The sequence below is a fragment of the Passer domesticus genome, chromosome 1 (assembly GCF_036417665.1).
Source record: "Passer domesticus isolate bPasDom1 chromosome 1, bPasDom1.hap1, whole genome shotgun sequence".
In the NCBI taxonomy this organism is placed as follows: Eukaryota; Metazoa; Chordata; class Aves; order Passeriformes; family Passeridae; genus Passer; species Passer domesticus.
In genome coordinates, this window is record NC_087474.1 from 14,154,174 (window position 1) to 14,176,088 (window position 21,915).

Genomic DNA, 21,915 nt, shown 5'->3' on the forward strand with positions numbered 1-21,915 from the left:
GTGGAGGAAAGGGAAGGAAATGTGTGAGGGAAGGAGTGATGATGGAGGTTGGCACAATGTTTTGAATGTAAGTTCAAGCTTCTGTGTGACTGGCTTTGGTGGAATCGTCCTGGAGCCTTAAACTTCTCCATTCCACCCCTTTTGTTACATCATTCCAGACTGTGCTTCCATGTGAGGTACCTCAGTCTGGAGCACCCTCAGCTTCCTTAGGCATGAGCTTTTCCAAATGGCACAGATTCCTTTGCCAACGTTCCCTTCTTTTGGTGTCTCAGTTTCATGCTGGTAGTTAGGTGACCCACGTGCTGGCTGCTGAGACCAGCTGCTGCCAGATGTGCAATGTGGTCATTCAGCTTTCTGAGGACAACCTTTTAGCTTTAGTCCATAAAAATGAAATTAAAAGCTGCATCTGTGCTTTAAGAAGTAGGAAAATGGTTCACTGAGTTTCCTGCAGATGCAACACTGATAAGCAGTAGAGTAAAAAAAGTGAAGTGTTGCTATAAGAAAAAGCAGCTGCTGAATGTGATTTGGGTTATTTATGTGTCATTGTGAAAGCCTAGACTGTCCTGTCACCTGGTTAGAATTGAATAATGGAATCAGAGAAGTTCCATAAAAGTGTCTCACACAGATATGATGGCATAAAGCAGCAGTTCAGAGACACTGGGACTGAGTAGCTCTGAAGACTCCTTTGCAGAATTTCAGGAAAACAGGTTGCAGGGGATGCTGGGCCAGCCTCCTGCCCAAAGCAGGGCTCAGCACCAGCCCAGGAGCAGAGCAGTGGTTTTTGCTTTTTGGAAGCCACTTCTGTTGCAGTTCCCTCTGGTCCTTTGCCAGTATGAGGTTCGTGAGTGTAATCAAGGCTCCAGTGTGTCAGCTGACACTTCAAAGCACTATCACAAGCAATTTTTTTACTTTTTTTTGAAGAAAATGTGACATTTGAGACAAAAAAATCCCCACAACCCCAAATAAAGTTATAGTTTCAGCTGGCAGTCCTTCAGTAAGTGTTTGCTTCTCTCAGCACAACCCCCTGGCTTTGTTGCTTCAGACTGGCCAAGCCTCTTGTCTGTCCATGTGAAGCAGCTCACGCTCCTTTGACTCTGCTTTTTCTGGGACCACAGGCTCCCTACCTTTCACATGCAGTGAATAGACTACTTTTTTTCCTACAGTTGATTTAATATAAAAATAAAGCATTTTATTTGCTGAATACTCAGTAATTTTGTGCAGGTTCAGGTTTAATCTGGCTTTTGAACATATACCTGATCAAGGAGATCCATATACTTATTGCTAGGAGCAGCAAGTGACACAGTGAGGGAGGAAAGAAATAAATGTCCCTGTGACAATACCTTTGAAGGAATGCAGTTGCTTGCCTTTCATGGGAAGTTTAATTTCTTCATGTTTTTAGTTAAAAGCTTCTAATAATTTTGACTGCAGCAAATACACTCCTATACTTTGCTATTCAAATAAATCCTTTTTCAGGTCCAAGTCCTTGGAGTTTGAATCCTGTCCAGCCATATTCTGCTATCTGCCAATTCCTTGCTAAGTGCAGACCTGACACCCTTGCCAATAAATCCACCTTTGTGCCTTTTAAAGTCATCTGCTCTCTTTTCTCTGGAGCTAATCAAAGTTTGCAAGACTTTTTTTTAAGGGGAACTGGCTCTAGGATTCAACTGATTTAAATTGCAAGGTAATTAAAAGAAAATTGCAGTGAACTATAAAATAGAGAAATGGTACAGACTGTTTGAAAGCTCACTTATTTTTAATCTCTTTTATGAATATTTGGAGACAAAGTTTTCTAGGATAGAATTTAGGGGGTTTGTGCTGTTTTACGTGCTACTCTCCTAATCCACTTTTTAGACTCCCAAGCCCAGTACAGCAGAGCCCAGCCCTGCTCCTGAAGTTGATTGCAGCCTGTTAAACTGAAAGCACCATTTTATTTTTACCTTGTGAGGCAGCTGGGCTGATAAGTGGATGGGATACCAGCTCTCCAGGAGACAACTGCACTGTCTGCACAGGTTAATAGTCTCATGTCTTTCAAGAGCAGCATTTCCAGTGTCTATACAGGCAGGTACATGGAATCACACGCAAAATTATAAAAGGATTAAGTCTCTGGAACACTTCTAACTTGTGTGTTAATGTCACACTGGGCAGTATATTCTAATTGTTTTTATTAAAATGCAGTAACAGTGTTGTTATTACTGTATTGCTAATATATGTATGGCTGCTCTGAACCCTGAAATACTCAGAGGTCACACAAGTTCTTCCAGGAAATTGGATTAATTGTTGCACTGTTGGAATCTCTTTTTAAAAAATGTGCCACTCCTGCTGGTTAACACCACTTGTAAGGTTGAAATGATATTTCTGAGAGTGATTTACTGGTCTAGCAGAAAAGTCTGGTGCTAAACCTTTCCACTGGGATTTGCTTACATTAGGAAGCAATGCAGGTGGCAGTCAATTTCAACACAGAATGGATTTTCCCCCCTTTCCTTCTGATAAATGAAGTGCTTATGTAAGGTGAGAGATTGAAAAAAAATGAGAAAGCTGCAGGCCTTGGAGGATCCATCTGAAAGCTCCACATGCAGGCAGAGGACACAGGGAAAGTCTGCTGCAGTTCTGTTCTGCTCCTCTCAGGTGTGATGGGAGCCAAGGGGGAGGCTTGGCCAGTCTGGAAATGCCGCTCACCAAAAGCTCCTCCTTGCAGCCAAGGGTTTGGGTTTGGAATTGCAGCACGAGGGATTTGCTGACACCAACCTCATTTCATCCATGCTTGGTAATAAACTTCCCACACCTTCATGGTAGGAACTCTGTTTTGAGCTTTTTGTCTTGTGTCAATTTTGTGCATAATGAATAAAATCTGGGTTTGAGTCAGTGCTCAGCAAACTCTGTTCTGAAGGCTCATTGTATGCCAGACTGCTCCCTTTGGCTCCTGCTGGTACCATCTTCCAAAGGATTCATTTGTTATCAATGACAAACTTTTTATGGTTTTTACTGTCAAGTATCACATGCAGATCTCCTAACAGTGTTGTATTCTTAAATTATTGTAGCATTTGATCAAATTAGCCCTTTTAAAAGGGATCTGGGTACACTAATACTGGTTGCTCTGGTACACATCTCTAGAGAAAACTTGAGATCTGACTTTAATAGTCAGAACCAATTAGGCTCATCCTTTTTTCTGCCTTCTCTCTGCATTGTTCAGATGAATTGCATTTTTCAGGCATTTTTCAGGCAGTTCAAGAAGACTGTCAGGTCTCTGGGGCTCTCTGACTCCTGGGCTCTGCATTCCCACTGTCAGCTGTGAAAAATAATTCCACTTTTGCAGTTGTGTCCAAGGAAAGTAAGATGATAAATCAACAGGTTAGATTTAAGAGGGGAAGTACATTATTGTTTACTCAGCACTGAATAAGGTTTTGTTCTAGGAGATATGGTTGATATGAGGCACAGGGAAGCATTCTCTGTTTTAAAGCTTTCCAGTTCATGAAGTTTTTAGGATTCATGCTCACTCGAAAGAAGATTTAGGGGTTTGTTACTCAATATCTTTTCAGAGTCCCTGAAATATGGCAGTGATTTTGACAAACACCAGGCTGAAAAAATTAAGATAGGAAAAAGAAAGTAAACTGTAAGCAGAGAGAAACAAAACTTTGAGAAAAACTCAACAAAAATTCCCAATGCATGCAGGATCTCTGAGTGTGAGTAACTACTTTCAGATAAAATCCACAGTAGAGTGGTTTTGCTGTTCAGCTACTCTCATGAAATTGCAATATAATTGAGAACAACTTTTGAACCAAAAGAAAACATTAGATCTTTTTGCGTTAAGGGAAACTGAGAAGTTCTCCCTGAGGCAAGGGAGAGGTGCAGGTATGAAGTTAACTTGGAACCACTGTTCAGTTCTCTGTGCAGCATCTGATTGCAACATCCTTTCTTTGCCATAATGCTGTAGTAGAACTTTTCCATGGAGAATAGATGGTAGAACTTTAATCACTGCTAAGTCTGAAAATTGATTGAACCTTCAGTGTTTGGCAACCGAAGTCTTCAGTAAAAGAAAAGGCATTAAAATGAACCTCCAAGTCTCTCATCATTCACCTTTTCACCTTTCAAGTTTCTGCCCGTTATATCACTGTTAGATTTGATACATGAGTACAGCTCAGCACAGCCACCCAGCATCCTGCTCTGAACAGGCAAACCCTATTCCAATAAACCTCTAAATGTATCCAAATGCTTTTGAAGACTCCAGCAGCAGAGCAGAGAGTGCCTTGCTTGCTGTCACGTGGACGTGATTAGTTTATTTCTAAACACCAAGCTGCTGAGAAATAAAGCAGTGTGGCAAATGCAGCCCCCTTCCTTCTCTGACTTGGCTTTAATGACCTGCTGCATTAATGGCCAGAGCTGTAATTGGGTGGCAGAACTTTGAGCTGCTCCAGAACTCAGCTGGTGGAATATTAATAAAGTGAAACATTTTCACAGCCTCAAAGGCAGATGTGTCTCAAGAGCAGGATTCTTTCAGGAGGGGCCAAGGTCACCAAGCCCCTGGGCTTGCCAGCTCCCAGGTAAGGCAGGCCAGACCATCCTGTGCCTCCCTGTCCATCCCTTGCCTTTCCCTGGCTGCCGTGGCTGCCCAGGGCTGGGTTCACTCTGCTGTTCAGCTGGCACGGGGTGCCCTGGGTTCAATCTGCTGTTCAGCTGGCACAGGGTGCCAGCGTGGGCAGAGTCTGTGCTGCCTGCAGCCAGGGCTGCTGCGGAAGGGACCCACGAGGCCCTTCCAGCAGACCCTGCAAACACTAAAAGTTAGATATTTTGGGAATTTCTGTGGCAGCTAATAGTATTCTGACTGCAAGCCTCTGCAGGACGGACACTTGTGGTGTGACATGTGACAACCAGCCCCTTCTGGCTCGTGTTGTTGCCTCCTGGCCAACAGCCACAGCACTGGGCAAGGTTATGGGAGGATATGATGAGAAGGGAGAATTAAGTGAATTATGGAGCAATGTATCTTATCTCTTCTAATTAATTCATGAGAAAATTGAGTGTGAACCAATAAAAGTCCTGTTCCTCGTGCTGATTACTGCAATCAAAACAAAAGACAAATATCAGTACAAGAATCTTACTTGGATTTCAATGAATGTCCTCACTGGTAGGTTATAAGTAATTATGGGACAAAGAGTGAGTCTGACAGGAAGTCTAAAATGAGGAAATCCAAGGAATAGTTTTATTTATTTAGTTATGGCGAAAGATGTTAATTGCTGTATACAATTACAAAATAAGCTGGAATAGACTTGTCTGAACTCACCCACCAAATTGCATTTTGCAGAAGGTACCAAACCAGGGTAATAAAAGCATGAGAGGACCTGAAGAAATTTTAAAGTATTTCTAGAGCTAGATATTTATTAAGAGTGAAGGCAAGATAACAAAAAAGGTATTTTACATACAACTTTTAACATATTTTTAAAATCATTGCAAGGGATTAAAAGGAAAAGAGTGTTTTAGAAGGAAATTAAAAAGAAAGTGTATTTGGTTCTGCATTTCAGGTTAAAGTCAGGGAGGAGCTTTTCTACCCTCCCTGTGTTCTCTTTCAGACACGGCACCATCCCCTCACCAAGTGCAGGCTCACTGTGCACCCTGGGCTCCTGTTGACTGCAGTGGGGGTTGGCTGCTCAGGCAGAAAGCAGAAAAATTTCCTCATTGTCATTTGTGTAAAAAATCTCAGTCTCTGCAAAGAACAGCAGGATCTAATGCCAAATAGAAATTAATAAGTGAAAACTGACTAGCCACAGGTGGCCACAGTGATATCTTTCTTTGAAACTCAAGGACCACATGGTTTGCTTTAGTGTTTTCCTCCCTCACACAGAGTTTCTCATCTGTAGCATTGGTTATTGATTGATGTTTCATGGACAGTGTAAGACAATTAATGAAGACAAGCAGGTCTGGAGGTGTTTTCAGGGATTTCAAATAGAGTAAAATTGTAATGTACTTTCAGAAATAGCCACAAAAATGTAACAGCAGTTTGGTACTCAGGTGTGCTGTGTTAAGCATTATTTTTTGTTGTCCTTCTATCTGTACCCTCCTTTTCTCTGCATATAGAAGTCCTTTCCATCAAAATCTGTTTTAGTCATTCATTGTATCAGAAACTTTCAAAAGGTATTAGAAATTAACAAAAACCTGTATATTTTTTCACCAAGTGGTGGGCACCACTGAGTGAAGTGCACCCATGGACATAGAGTGGAATCCCTTTTCCTTTGGGGAGATGTGTGCCCAGGGAAGGGCAGAGGTACAAGAACACCGAGCTTCTCGCTCCTCAGCACTTCCCACCACAGGCTCCATCAGTGCCCAAACAAGAAAAACATGACTCACTGCTGGAAACAGAATATTTTTGTCTCACATGAAATGCTTTGCTAGTGAAATCTGGTACAGGCTTCATGTTAAAATAACTGATGTGAAGCTCAGCTTGGTGCATTATGATACTTCAGCCCTCCAGCGCTGTGGTTGAGGAGCAGGAGCCAGGAGCACATGGATCTCTCCTTCTCCACTGAGCCCTGGGCCAGCTGCAGCAGGGGAGAAGGATTCTGGAGATGGTGGCAAGCTAGGAACAGCAGAGCATCTCTTTCACTGCCCTGCTGCAAGGACGGCTTACAGTCTTGGCCAAGTTTTGGAGACAGTACAAGGGTTCACATGATTTCATTTCTTTGTCTCTCGCTCACCACGTTAGGTGTGAGTGCCCTGAGCTGGCGCTCAAGGAGAGACTGGCTGCCCCTGCAAACATCCGTGGGAGCTCTGCCCTGCTGGGAGGGCTATGGCAGCTCCCACAGGAGCTGCAGGCAGCAGGGAACTATGAGGTTTTTCCAGCCCCTTGCAGAAGAAAGCATGAGTGGCTGTGCATGCAGCTCAGAGCAATAGGAATAAACTTCTCAGGTCCTAGAGTTTGATCTCCTTCCATACTGCCTCACTGTGCTGGTAGCTCATAATCCTCTTGTGAGCTAAAGCTCTCCCCTTTTGATGTCAAACCAAGTAAGCCCCCATGTGAAAGCTACAGTTCCACATAGGAGTCTCCAGGTGTGTGATGAACATTTGGTGCAGTCAAGTTTAATCTGTTTCTAAAATTCAAACCCACAAAGTCATCTAGGTCTCATGCCTGGTATTCCAATCTCCCTTATTAAACCAGTTAACTTCTGTCAGGTCCATAAGCTTCATTAGGATTCTCCTACCTTGTTAATAAATGATGTTAAATAAAATACCTTGAAATGCTGATCCTTCGAAAATGGTGGTACCTTGTCTTTCCTGATGGCTCCTCTCTCAGCACAGCCCAAGGCTGTCATCCTCTGGGCCTGTTCCTGCCCATGACAGAAGTGCCTGGTCCTCACTGAGGTTCAGGTTATTCACACCCAGTGCACCCCACTCACTAAAGATCGCTCATCTCACCGAGGAATGGTGGGAGATCAGGTTGAGGGTTGACAACTTTGGGGTGTATACACCAACCTTCATGTCTTTCCTTTTCTTTTGACTCCATAAATGCTTCCAAATCACAATTCAATACTGAGAATGGACCACACCAGCTATAATTGTTGAGATTGCCTGGGTTTCCCTCTGTATGATGTAGTTCTGGCTCACATACCGATGTTCTGTGTTTGATAGATGTCCGGCAGCAGAAACAAGGGGGTCATTCCCAGTTTCTGTGCAACAAAATCTTTTTCAGGTGGTTTTTCAGGCACTTCCAGTTTTGCATTGCCATTCCCACTTCTCAGTTTTGTTCTCATGGCCCAGCTGGGTTTGTTCACATTCCTACACTTTGTTTCCTGTACGAGTGAAGTTGGCATTTTCGATCCGTTTTGTTTTCAGTAACTCATTCAGTGTTTACTCCTGCTGAGGTGACAGGATGAGGCATTTTCCTTACAAGCTGCCTCTCCTTGTTTGGGGTGCTGTTTTTTAAACAGCATTTTTATGTTTATGAGAGAAATATTATACTTGTCCCACACTAGTTTTTCAGTTCAGAGCTGATGCCATTAAACTGTTCCACCAGTATCTTAAAGCCTGGCATTAGAAACCGAAAATCTGATTCAAATACCTACCTCAATTGCTTTTTTTCCCAGTCTAATTTGAAATAAATCATATTATAAGGAAGTGGGTTCAATGTCTTATCTAGACAGACATCAGCTAAGACAATTTAGCTCCATTCCACAGCAGTTTCTGGCATATGGAGTAAAACTCTTCCAGGCTCAGTATCAGGTGGGTGCAGAGATCCCACAGTGGGCAGTGAAACCACAGAGCAGAAGGAAAACATTAAATGTTTTGAAACAGTTGTGAGAGACCCTGCAGAATTTATGGCCTTCGGGGGCCTGTGAGAGGTTTATGAGGCTGGAAGGTTTCTGGGGAGCATTTTTGTGTGGGCTTTTGCAGGTGGCTCCCCGAGATCACACAGCTCTGCTGGCTGGAACTAACATGCTGCTGGAACAGGTGCTGCTGCTTTGGGCCTCTCAAAGGCAACTCAGCTTTCTGGGGAATTGGGCAGTTCTGCTGCAGAGCAGCAACCACAATCTGTGATCCTCTGCACCCCCAGAGGACAGGCAGGCCCTGGCACACGCTATCAGTGTTGCTGAAAATCAATACACTGTTTTGGAAAACAACTGTTTGTAAAATGTCTGTGCAAGGCCAGAAGGAAAAAAAAAACCAACCTTTTATTCTGGTCAGCCTCAACTGGACAAATTTATTCCTCCAGGTGGTTTTATTTTTCAGTAGAGCTACTTGCAGCAGTGGAGAAGGCAGTGAGTGATGTGCTGCAAAATTCTAGCTTCATGTGTGATCCCTTTGATTCTTCATCAGAGGCCTATTGGATGTTTTCTGATGATCAATTGTTACAAATGTTTAAATACCAACAACATAATTTTAAGTGGTTTATTTAGCATAAGGCACAAAGACTGTAATGAGCCAGAAACATCTGCAGGAATGGTGGCCGTGTCAGAGCCTCCTTTCCTGAGATGATCTTGGCAGTCCTTAGGAGGACTATAGCTAAAGTATTGAGCTGCAAACAAATTCCCCTGCCAATATTTTTTGTGCTTTTCATCCATTGCCCACAAAGGCTACAATTGCCCATCTGCCCCAGCTCTCTCTGTGATTCCAGTGGGAAAGAAGCACATGAGCCTGCAGCTCCACATTTGCTGTCCACAGGTGAACACAGAGTGTCCCCTGTGTGTGAGCTGTGCCACACAGGAGAAAATTGTGCTGTAGCACATGAATGACAAGTCAGTTCTTCTCACAGAGTGCTGGGTCTCCCCCTCACAGGATTGGAGGCAACACTTCCAGAGAGAGGGAATCTCCTGGCGTCTCCCCAGCCTGCCTTGGCAGAGCCAGGTCCCAGTGCTTTGTCCCTGCTCAGGCTAGAGAAGTTGGGAAATTCCCACTCTGCTCCTGGAGGATGGAGGTTGCTCTGATATCTCCAGGCTTGCCTCACTGGCCACCCCTGCCTCTCAGACACCTTGGTCTTCTATCTTCCTTGTTTATATTTAATATGTGCTGGCTTAAAACCCATTTTTAATAGCTTTGGCTGCAGAGCAAAATTATGGAGAAGGAAGCCTCAGCTGATATGCTACAGGCCATGGAGGGTTTCCCAATGTTTCAGACAAGAGCATCTCCTAATGTACATCCCACCTGCAAGATGCATGCTGATAAGGTGAGCCCAAACATTTTCTCTGCTTCCAAAAAATCCCTGCTGAGGCTGAGTCATGAGGATCTATAGTATTTCACTGAATCCTTTGTTTACACAATTGGTGTAAGAGAAAGATTCCTGCAGAGGGGTGGATAAGGATTTCTGAAGTGGATTTCAGAAAGAATATAGGAATTGATAATTCAGCTTTCTGAATGACAAGAACCTGGAAGCTGAAATTAAACAAGGAGCTATTTGGTCACTTGTAGCATAACTTGCCCTCCCTATAAAGTATCCATCCTTGGAGAAGTTGTGCTACCTGTGTTTCAAGGGATACACCTGAACATGGTTATTTCTTGGGTTTTGTTCCCCATATAGTGTTAGCAGCTGGAGAGCATGATTTATGATCATATTTTGGTCTTATTTTTAATCCATTTCCTCTACCTTAAAGTATTTATCAGCTGCTGTAACCTGTTGTTTCAGACAGCTGCTAGATCCTAGCTGATGGAGTTTATTGATTTCTGACTCTGATCCTGCAAATCTTATTTCAGATTCATCACTGGGCAGAGCTGTGCTGGGAGCCGGAGCGGAGCAGTTGTGGATCAGGGAGCTGCTGTACGGCCCCGGTGGGTGCCCTGCTCCGGAGCAGCCCTGCCTGGAGCTGGGAGAGCTCCCGGAGCATCCCAAGAGCCAAGTCCGGCCCTTCCCGGCAGCGGCCCGGGCTGGCTGTGCCTGACATTCCGGGCTGGCTGTGCCTGACATCCCGGGGTGGCTGTGCCTGACATCCCGGGGTGGCTGTGCCTGACATCCCGGGGTGGCTGTGCCTGACATCCCGGGTGGCTGTGCCTGACATCCCGGGGTGGCTGTGCCTGACATCCCGGGTGGCAGTGCCTGACATTCCCGGGGTGGCTGTGCCTGACATTCCCGGGGTGGCAGTGCCTGGCATTCCCGGGTGCCGGAGCGGCCCTGCTGTGCCTCCCTGCCCCGGGAAAGGGGATCCACGAGGGGCTGTGCACAGCTCATGCCAGCAGTGTGTTGGTGGCCCAGCTCGATAGGTGGCAGCCCCCCCCGGCCCAGCCACCTCCAGCCCTGCTCTCCTCACACAGGAATTATGATCCCGTCCTCCCCACTGCGACGGAAAGGCTGAAAACCTGAACCAGATGCGCGGCTTCACCTGAGTCTGCAGGCAGGCTGGAAGCAATAACTCTGGGAGTATAAACTGCGCCTTTCATCCTAATAAGATGTTAATGGGGGGAAAGCCCTGCTGCTCCAGGCAGTCGTCTGTAAACGCTGCCGCAGCAGCTGGGAAAATCTGGATCTTCTGGATCGGTTTCAGCAATGCCCACAGCTGTGCATCCCCCGTGCCCATTGCTCAGGGCCTTTCAGATGTCCCCACGGTGTGGTCCCCATGCCAGGGGCAGAGGGTGCCTGCTCGTGTCCTCCCAGCAGCTCAGGAGGGTCCCCAGGGTTTTGGTGAGGGCTCCTCCTCACGGGGCTCAGCTAAACATCTGTTTGCCATTGCTTGGGGTTGTTTATAGCATTTTGATGCTCTCTTCTGCAACATTTTATTTTAAAGGGCCTTGTGATACTCCCATGCAGAAGGCATTGGAAGTGCAACTTGCTCCTGGTTTATGCATTTCCTTTCAGGTCATCTATAATTTGGGATATTCCCTGGGCATGTGCCCCTCTGACACAAGACCACATACAAGAGCTTCACTCACAGCTCATCACAAACTAGGATGATCTGCTTTTCCCCTTGTTTTCCATTGGAAGAAATGTTTGGGTCAAACAAAACTTCCCCTTCTTTGATTTAAAGTAACAAATTACTTTGGAAATCAGTAATTTCTCCACATGCAGCATGGGATTAAAGAAGTAAATCCAGCCAGTGCCACCCTCTGCAGTGCTCTGTACCTGGTTTTTGATCATGGGAAGTCCACAAACACAGGACAGGGCTCAGGCACTGTTGAGGAGGACCAGAGGGGTGATGTGTTTTCTGCTGGGCAACCTCATCTGCTCTGATTGTGCTGGATTTTCAGCTGAGGGGAGCTGTGAAGGGTAATTACCATCATGGGTTACCTGAGATTACAGGGTTGCTTTCCAGCTAATGACACTAGGAGAACCAAGCTGTTGTTAATATTTAATCAGACTCCTGGCTTAACAATTGGATAAATGAGCTGTGTAATTACACAATTATAGAAGACATTTCAGGTAGGAGCTGTGCTGTTATTAATAGTGAAGGTGAAAGCTGGTGAACATGCACGTTCAGTCCCGTCAAGCGTGTCATTGAAAAAGATCTTCAGCACGAGACTGTAACAACATGTCCTGTGAGATGGTAAACAAAGGTTTCAGCTGCTTTTGAGATAAAAATTGCAACTGGCCAAGAGGTTTTAATGTAAGAAAAATACCAGACCAGGTGTTTTGTTGATGTGGCAAGCTGTAATCAGAGGTAATGAGGGAACATTAAATACATACACAGAGTATATAATGCGTTTATGACTTTGCTTTATGTATCATTTCTCAGCAGTCAGGCAATTATTTTCCCTAGGTTATTAATTTTAAATCTTATAGGAAATGAGAGGTATCTTTTAATTCAATGTAGTGCTTACCTGCTCAGTGGAACTTTTTTTTAAAATTAAGTGTTGTCATACACCACACACAAGGTGTTGTGTTTGACTGCAAAGTGCTGGTCAGAATGAAAATGCAGATCTTTTAGCCTGTTCCTTTAATCCTGTGCTTTATCTCAGCTCCTTAAAGGCTTTTTTTTTTTTTTTTAATTGAAACAGTGTGGTTATTCAGTGTTCCACTACACTGACCAGTAAGTGTAATTCTCTCTATTGAGTCAATTAGTGAGACACTGGCAGTTAACATCAGAATCAAAGAACTCATTGACCAGCATGATTGCAGCAGTGATATGAATCAGAATAATGAAACTGAATCTTAGAAATGCTCTCTACAATGAGATATTGTGAGGTGTTAATGTGTTTTCCAAATGTGAGATGGTAAAAATGAGAAGCAGATTTGTTGGCAGATGCTATGGGCAACTGTCTTTTGATTCCCTCCTCTTCCCATCTAACATTCCTGAAAAGATTGCAGTGATTAGATCTGGATGGACAGACATTGCTGAATGTCTCAGTGTCCAGCTCTAACTGTGACTAGATACCACCACCTCTGGAGAACGTTTTGAGACCAGGGGAAGAAATGTCCTGTTGAAGGCACTTTTTTTTTTTTTTCCTCCGGAGATATTAAAAAGTCATGTAATTAGAAGTGGCCTGCATGCTCCCTGCTCACTGGGAGCTGGTTCTGTGCCAGTGCCTGAGCTGCCCCACGTGCTGTCAGGTCCTCCCAGCATGTGCTCACACATCAGCTCCTCTGTAAGAGCAATTTGTTCTCGGTGAGCTCATGCTGAGAGAAGAGCAGAACCTTTCAATTATAATGATGCAGAGCCAACAGGAATAATTGGGAAAATAAGATTTACCTATATGATATGTTGGCATAGAATTATAAAGCAGACACAAAGAAATGCACAAGCAGAATAATTTCTTGTAGAATGTTACCCTGTGATCCAGTTTAGCACAAACTGTTTCTCCATCTTCTCTCTTCTCTGCCTCACCTTGAGTCTGCCAATCCTCTTACCAATACTGGCCCCACTGAAAATAATTTTCCTCTACTCTTTGTCGTGCACCTTCCTAAGGATGCACCTCTGTGGCTGCCAGCCTCACTCTTTAGTTTTGTACAGCCACAGACTCTGCCCTCCCTCATTCTTGGCAGGCCCCTCTTGCTTGTATGTGATGCCATGTCCTTGTGCTCCCCACATCATGCAGTGGGTGAGCAACTGGCCCGTGGGTTGGGCACAAGGGATTACAGGGAATGGGGTGATATCAGACCAGTGACCTGTCACTAGTGGGGCTCCACAGGGCTCCATCCTTCAACATCTTCATCAATGACTTGGACACGGGACTGGAAGTTTGCAGCTGACCCAAAACTGGGAGGAGCTGTTGACTCCCTTTAAGGCAGGGAGGCCCTGCAGAGAGAGCTCCACAGGTTAGAGGTCTGTGCACTCATGAACCACATGAAGTCCAACAAGGCAAAGTGCTGGATTCTGCACCTGAGATGGGGAAAACCTGGATGTAGAGACTGGAGAATGAGAGGCTGGAGAGAAACTCCTTGGGAAAGGACCGGGTGGACAGAAAGCTGAACATGGGCCAGCAGTGCCTTGGCAGCCAGGAGGGCCAACCCTGTCCTGGGGGCACCAGGCACAGCATGGCCAGCAGGGCAAGGGAGGGGATTGCCCTGTTCTGCTCTGCTCCCACTGGGGCAGCCTCACCCCGAGTGCTGGGGGCAGCTCTGGGTGCCACAGTGTAAGAGGATACAAAGCTGTGAGAAAGCATCAAAGGAGGGCAATGAAGATGGTGAAGGGCCTTGAGGGGAAGCTGTGTGAGGAGCAGCTGAGATCACTTGGTCTGTTCAGCCTGGGGGAGAGGAGACTGAGGGGAGACATGACTGCAGTTACAACTTCCTTGTGAGGGGAAGAGAAGGAACAGACACTGTTTTCTTCTCTCCTCTCTGGTGATCCCCCCAGGATCCAAGGGAATGGCCTGAAGTTTTCACAGGAGGTTGAGGTTGGATATTATAAAAAAGTTCTTTACCCAGAGGGTCACTGGGCATTGGAACAGCTCCCCAGGGAAGTTATCACAGCACTGAGCCTGTGAGAGCTCAAGAAGCTCTCAAGAAGCTTTTGGACAATGGTCTCTGGCCCATTGAGAGGGTGTCATTCTTGGGGCTGTTCTGTGCAAGGACAGGAGTTGGATTTTGATGATCCTTCTGGGTCTCTTCCAACTCAGCTTATTCTGTGATTTTGAGTCCTTCTAGTCTTTCATTACATTGTCACCAAGAATATCTTTGATAAATAAAGGGATTCAAGGCTCTTGTTTATTTTCAAGATATGATTCCTGTACGTTGCTGTCCCCATAGGATACCTCAGAATTACTGCTGAAACATAATTTAGAAACCAAGGGAACTGGGGGCTGTTACATTAGAGCATTGCACAGACAAGCTAAAATACATTGAACCTGTTTATTTGAGAGCCCACCTTCACAACAGCTCCATCCCATGAATTTTTCAGGCTGTATATTCCCCAAGGAAAGACCACCTGTGGCACTTGGCTGTGAAGCACTCCAAGCCTTTCTATTCTTGGGTAAGCAGATTCAGGATTTGGAAATCAGCAGCGTGCAAGGCTTTCCACTCCCACCCTGCAGGCCCATGCCAGCGACCCTCTGAGGGGCAGGTGCTCATGTGGTGAAATCCCTTTGGGATTTTTCAGTGAACAGCATGGAAGGTGCTTGGGTTTGTGCTGGGGTGGGCAGAGAGCTGCCTGCAAGGTCCTGCCTGCTGGAAGCATGGGCTGGGTAATGCATAACTTCCTGTAACAGTGTCCAGTCTCCTCTCAATGCACTGCTTTAGGGAGATGGTTTCATTATCTATAAAGCTTTTTATTGCATCATATCCCCTTAGTCAAGGCATGATCTGTGCCCAGTGCTGCTGCAGCAGTTATGATAAAGACCTTTGCTGTTGGCTTCGGGGGAAAGTCCAAGAGTGACAGGGGACATTTCTAGCTAAGGCAAGCAAAATTCATTTCTCAATTAACATTTGTGGCACCTTGAAAACAGAAAATGCTGCAATGTACCTAAGTATTTTTCTAATGCCAAAGTGGCATACATTTAAACTTTTTAAAGCCATAATGACTTGGTCTGTCAATTCCTGATCAATTCTATCTATAAAACTAAAAATAAACCAGAAAAATATTGAGTTCTGTCATCTGAAGAAGACTCTTCTTCTCCTGTATGTGGGGTGTTCCCTTTTCTACATCTTTGAGGTCTGAAGTCCAGAAGACTGCAGAGTCAGTGATCATAAAGTACTTACAGCATGAATAAAACATCTACTTAATTAAAATGTTAAAATATTAGCAACATTTCAAGCATGCTGCTTTGAAGGTTTCTGCAGATTTGGCTCATCAGTAATTGTAATTTATGCATTGTCTGGCTTTGCATGTTGCACTGGGCTACCTCCCCTTGTCCTCAGCTGAAGCATGGACATGGCAGCCTTTCCACCCTGTGCCTGCCCTGGACAGGACACTCTGCAAAGGGAACACACAGTGACAAGTGCTGCACACACGGACAATCAATTCCCAAAGAAAGATGAGCTGCTGCTGTCGTGGAGCTTGGGACTAAATTTAGTTTTCTGCCAACTGGTACCTGTGTTTCTCCAGTCATCATCTGCAAAGGCAGCTTTCACAGAACTTGTAAAATCATTTTGTTTCTGTGTTTTCCTTTGAAGAAAGTCAGTGTCACCCAGACCTCACAGAGCTCGCAGCTGGGTGCACATGTTGGCTGCCCTGTTGGATCCCCACTGAGCTAAATGTGTTTATTTGCATTTAACCTGCTTTGAAGGGAGAGAGTCTCACAGTGTACAATCTCACTGCAGAGCCAGGGGAACCCTTCCATGGGTTCATCCTACAGCCCCCAGAAGTGGTATTCAGGGCACTTGATAAAAAGTTAGAGACACCAGCTATTCCTCTGTGTAACAACTCCCAAAAGAGAGAAATAAACAGAGGCTGCACAGAATATGGATAAAATTCAGGGCACATCCCAGCTTTTAATGAAACTTTAAATTTCAAAAGTAAATCTGTTAATGTGGGTGACATAGTCAGTGGAGAGTAACCAAAAGGCTTACTGAACTTGCTTTGAAGGTTTGAATAAAGAAGGATTTCTTTCGATGCTTCTGGTCAATGGGCATGTTAAGTCAAATGCAGTCACTGGAGTGCAGAGAAGCAGGATGGCTGGGGAAGCCCAGGCACAGGGAAGATGAGTGACGAGCTTGTATTTTGGCAGGGAGGTGACTGCAAGCCTGAACTCATTTCAGCATAAAGAGACAAGTGAAATAAGGCAGTGTTGGGTTCTGCATGATCCACTTACCTTTTATCTGTAGATTTTAATTTCTATTTGTAAAAGAATAGATGGATGTTTGTGGTTATGCAACATTTTTCTAATACTCCAACTGTGGAAAACAAACCACATCTGGCACATAAAATAACAATGAAGTTATCTGAAAGCTGTACTGTTCTTAAAAACAGCTACAAGTATGTGTTCAAATAACTTGTTGGAAAAGAACAGATCCAATTTGTCAGATGATAATTCATAAGCTTAGAAGGAGGGAAAAATTAAGCCAAGAGAAATATTGCACTTCGGAGAGTTCAAATAAAGAAGTTCCTTTCCACCAAACTTCTGTGGGCTTGCAAGGCATAAATTACATAAACAGCATTTAAAAACAGGAATGCAAAAATCAAAGAGCAAAATTAAAAGCTCTGTTCATGTTCCAGCCGTGTAACAAGTGTGCAGCAGATGTCAGAGGCCTATGGTTAAGAAATCCTCTGGTCTGGGTGCACAATTTCCAGTATGTCCTGTTGGCACACATCTGAAGGTAGGCTGTAACAAATGCACTGTCAGCTGTGTAAAATACAGTCTGTGAGAGGGGGAAATAGTGCAAACCTGGCAATGATACTTTCCCTTGTACTTCTCTAACAAAGCTGTTGTTTCATAGAACGAGGAGGCACCAGTGGCCTGAGGGCTGTCACAATCCATCTCGGTGAAGAACCACCTCCTTTCCCAGTCCCTCTCTCCCACCAGTGCTGAGGTTTCCAGTGAAGCACAAGGTAACTCGTTGCACCTTAGAATGAAGCAGTTCACCTTAACTGCTGCTGACATTTGGGTTCTGAGGATGTATCCTGCTTTCATGGTCCATTATACCCTATCTGGTTGAAAAGACCTGTGCTGCCAAAGGCGGAAAGAAATAATAAAAGTAAAAATAGCATATTGGAATAGTTTAGCTGAGGGAAATTTTCAAAAGACTATGGATTTATTTCTTTGGGGTTTTTTTATGTTTAAAGTGATTTCTAAAGCTGCAGTTTGATTATGTTCTTAAAATATGTCAGACTTTACATGTTAAGTGGTAGAAAACTACCCTGCCTCCTACACTCACAGCAGCAGCAGAAGCATGTTGTGATGACTATATAAAGCCCTTCCCGCAATTGAGTTGTTCTTAAGTTCAATATTTTTATCTACCAAACAGTAATAAAACATCAATCAATACCATACACAGATCCCAGATGAATGCAAGACTGAATGCACATTAAAGGCTTTGCTGACAGCCCAGACCAGCGTTTTTTCCTGCAGTTTTGCAGGCTTAACACTGTTTAAACAAACTCTCCTTTACATCACCTCCACAACTGCAATGGACCTCGCTGCGGGAGTAAATTACACGCCCGCTTAATCTGAGAGGGTTTAGGTTAAATGTGAAGTGTCACCGGGGGGGTGGAGGGGACGGGCTGGCTGGGGAGAGGGAGGTGGCACAGGGAGATGCTGCATACGAGCCCGACATGGAATCAAATTAATAAGTTCTCCTCTGTGCACATTTTATTCCTCAGAATAGCTGGGAGTCTGAGCTGAATCCTGCAATGGGAAATGCTGTTTGTCAGCACCTTCCTCTTCCTGCTACTGAACAGATTAGGAAGTTTTCAATATGTTTATTATAAGAAAAGCACACAGGTTTTGGAGTTGTGCACCGCAGGAGCAAAGCATAGGAAGGCAGGTGTAAAATGCACTGTTTCATGTTGGCAGCTGCAGTTTAATTTTTGTGGCAGAGTGATAAATGACAGAAATTCACAACGTTCTCCCAACTCCCTTGAAGATGTATTCTATAGAATGAAAATAGAAGCACTGAATTATTAAGAATCATCCCATTTACATATGAAAATGGTATGGTGTCATGTTAAATACACCACATTAAGAGGTCAATTAGAGACCTATTTTGAGTTAATGGAATTAGTTCTTTTTTTTTATTTTACATTTTAAATGCCATATTTCAAGATGTAATGTAGATCAAAGGTGTAGCAGGATAGAAAGTAGAGTAATCCAGTAAAAAGCTGTTAATGCTTGTGGAATGGCTGAGAGGAATGCCAGCAGGTGAAATGGTGCAATGGGGCAAGGGCTGAGCAGGCAGTGACCTTTTCTTCCCACCTACGCTAGCTCCCTTGTGCATGGGAGTGAGAAATTCTATTTTTTAAAGTGTGTTCCCTATATCTGAGTAGACCATAAAAGAAGGGAGAACACTTGAGCCCTGGCTCCAAACACAACCCTCATTTCACTAAATCTTACAGTGCTTCTTTAAATCCTACTTGGTTCAGTGGAAACAGAGTATAAAAAAATCCTGAGTGCAATATTGCAACTGGTCAAGGTACAATTCATGCATTAGTCACTGAACAGTTGTTCAGATGCAGATTTGCGTTGGAATCGGCTCCAAGGGGAAATAGCTAGAAAGAGCTTCTCTACCCTTCAAAGGATTTGCTGCTCCTGTGATGCCCCTGGAATGTTAATGCATATGGAAATTGGCCCTCTCTATGTTTGAAGAGAGAAGATGGCTGCAAAAGGGGAAGCCTCTGGACTGAACAAGTCAATAAAGGAGGTACTAGGAGCCTTTTGACATGCCAGGACCCTTGCTAACACTCTCCTTCCACAGCACCCAAGCATACACCTGTTGGCAGTTGCACTTTTGACCTGGACTCAGCTAGAGTGGAAGGTGGAAAAAAACAATAGGAAGGCTTTCCTACAACTGTCATATTCTTGCCCATGTGGCATAAGTTGCTGCCAAAATATGCTATACTTTTCTTCTTTTTGCCTTTAGATAAGGTGCAGACTTAAATGTTCAGCATGCTGTTTACAGTACATGCATGCAGGAAGGCAGTTCTGTCCCCAGAGTTGCCAAAGAAATGGCACATCCAGTGCACAAAAGAGGACACATCACGCTGTCCAGAAGAGCCTGGTGAAAGTTTAGTTCACACACATCCCTATGCACAGACACTGCTGCTGCAATGTCCCCGTGGAAGGAACCAGACCCCTGTCCCAACAGCACTGCTGTACCAGTGAGATGTCATGGCTCAACTTCTGAAGCAGAGCAGGCACAGATTCCTCTTGTCTGGACTTGTCTGGTCACCGTTCCAAAAAGTTTCCAGAAGTTCTCCAAAACAGTTTGGGTCAAGAGGTTTTTTTTTTCAATTTTGGTGATTTTCTCCCTGCAGAGCTAATTATTGGTACCAAGCAGAGAAAAGCACCATGTCCTAAGGACTCCATTGTATAATGACAATTTGAAAACTGTATTGAGTGTAACATTAAGAAGGTTGCATTTCCAGTTGGTTGAACCATGTAACTGAGTAGAACTCTCCTCTCTGCACCTATGGGACTTAAGGGTGGATGTCAATGTTAACATTAGGAGGAATGTGCTTTGCCACAGAGCCCACATCGCTGCATCCTTCTACTGCAGCAGCCAGATCCTGGCACTAGAAAAATGTCAGCAACCAAGGCAGCTAGCCCAGCTTGGGAATATGAGCCACTCACTTTCCTGTAAGCTGGGCCACAAGACCATTCATTTCCTGGCACTTTATGACTGTTGATCTTGTTCCACAGATTTTTCTTTTACAAACAACAGGGGGAAAGCTCTGGAAAACACAAAGGAGAAATAGGTCACACTAGAAATTCTGAAACCTCAGCAAATCTCTTGTTTAAAGTGATTAATTCAGTGACCTCTGACCACAAGGCAGACCTTCAATTTGCCAGCAGAGGATAAAAGAGTCAAGATCTGAATGAGTAAAGAGGGAATGAAGGGTGAGTTAATCCAGTAACTGTGAAGGAACACTGGAAATAAAAATACTTAACATATATGCTTCTTCACTTTAGTCCTTCTATTGCATGCAGTTTATTTCTGGATATGATGGAACATCAAATACATTTATATTCTTTTTGATCTCTACTGTTTGATCCAGATCCAGCCAGTGGAGCAGACTGATGCTCCTAATGCTATTAAGTAGCACAGTCTGCATTTATTTATTTTTTGGAATAGAAACTATGAAGGTGCTTGCAAAACAGTACAGGGTTAAAAGAAAATTAGGTACTCCAGTAGATGTTAAAATTTCCAGCTTTCTTTGCTAATGTTTTGTGTCCTAAAATATATTTTATTTGTGTAATGGAAAGAAACAAACTGGTTAGTGACATTGAACACTTTTGCCTACGTTCCCTGCAAAACTCCCACACAGAATATAATCTTTCATCTATAGTTATAAGCCTGTAAGCTGCTTATACTATTTTTAGTCTAAATTCACCTTTCATTTGGTTAGTCTCCAGAAATCCAGACCAAATTTGCACTTGGAAATTTCCTAGTCATTTCCAGTTAACACCATTAAAAAGTGAGAAAGGAGTCTTGCAGTAAATTGTCTCAGCAATGCACATATTTTTGCAGCTGGATAGTAAGCAGACACCTCAGCATCTCCTTTGTATGATAGCTTTAATTGTACTGTTTTCTCCCAAGTAGAAAGGAAGACTTGTGGGAAGCTCATTTTGAAAATGCTACTGTCCAGCAATGCCAATGGCAGGAAGACTTCCCCATAATTGTTTATGCCAGAAGCTAGCACTTTAAAATGAGAGAAAGAGTCCTTGGAGTAAGATAAAATGCCCAAGTGGCACCTCATGTAGTCCATTACTTAGTTAAGGTTCAATCACTAAAGGTTCACATATTGCTTGAATGATTTTCCATTTTTGTGTGTGGTTTAGGTTACATTTGACACCAAAATATCAGCTTATTACTGATGATTTGATTTTATTGTAAGAATAAATAAGTGAAGATGAAAGGTATAATAAAACCCTGTCTTCCCACCATCATAAATGTTTTAAGATTCAGCTAATAATCTATTAGACTTCAATCTTTTCCTCAACTAGAAAAACACTTCTTAAAGTGTGTATTAACTCTTATTTCTTAAGTGTTGGGATTTTATGGTTCTCAAAAAGGAGTCCTGAGAGAACCATTAACTCTGTTTATGTCCGCACAGCAAAACTGCCATTTGAGTTGTCTTTGATTAAATCATTATCTTCTTTTTTTTTATGCTTTGTTCTTTCTGGAGACATAAGAAGCCATTAGTAGCAGAGATAAAGCTGTTGAGAGTCCAAGAGACAAAAATGAGAGATTATTTATATTCAGCTGTCCAGTAAAAGATTAGAAATATAAATCATTATTTTACAATATTATAATAAAGGATGAGGTAAAGTTTTGGCTTTTAACAGGTACGGTGTGATAAAACCAGAACTGCCTATAATTAATATTTATTATTATTTACTGACCGTACTAAAGTGCATACGGATTTACAGGAAAATACACAGATAGAACTCTCCAGACAGGAAATTTATGTAACAAAATTA

General features: G+C 43.6%; 1 long non-coding RNA gene across 4 annotated transcripts in view; it reads right to left on the bottom strand.

The window, feature by feature from the left end:
- Positions 1-16,239: 16,239 nt before the first annotated feature.
- Positions 16,240-21,915, bottom strand: part of LOC135288934 (uncharacterized) — a 30,137-nt gene continuing 24,461 nt past the window's right edge. For 3 of the 4 annotated variants that reach the window (XR_010351782.1, XR_010351798.1, XR_010351769.1), the window contains one exon: positions 16,240-20,165. This is a non-coding gene — a long non-coding RNA (uncharacterized LOC135288934). The remainder of the gene's footprint in view (positions 20,166-21,915) is intronic. The other variant, XR_010351810.1, reaches the window with a different exon arrangement.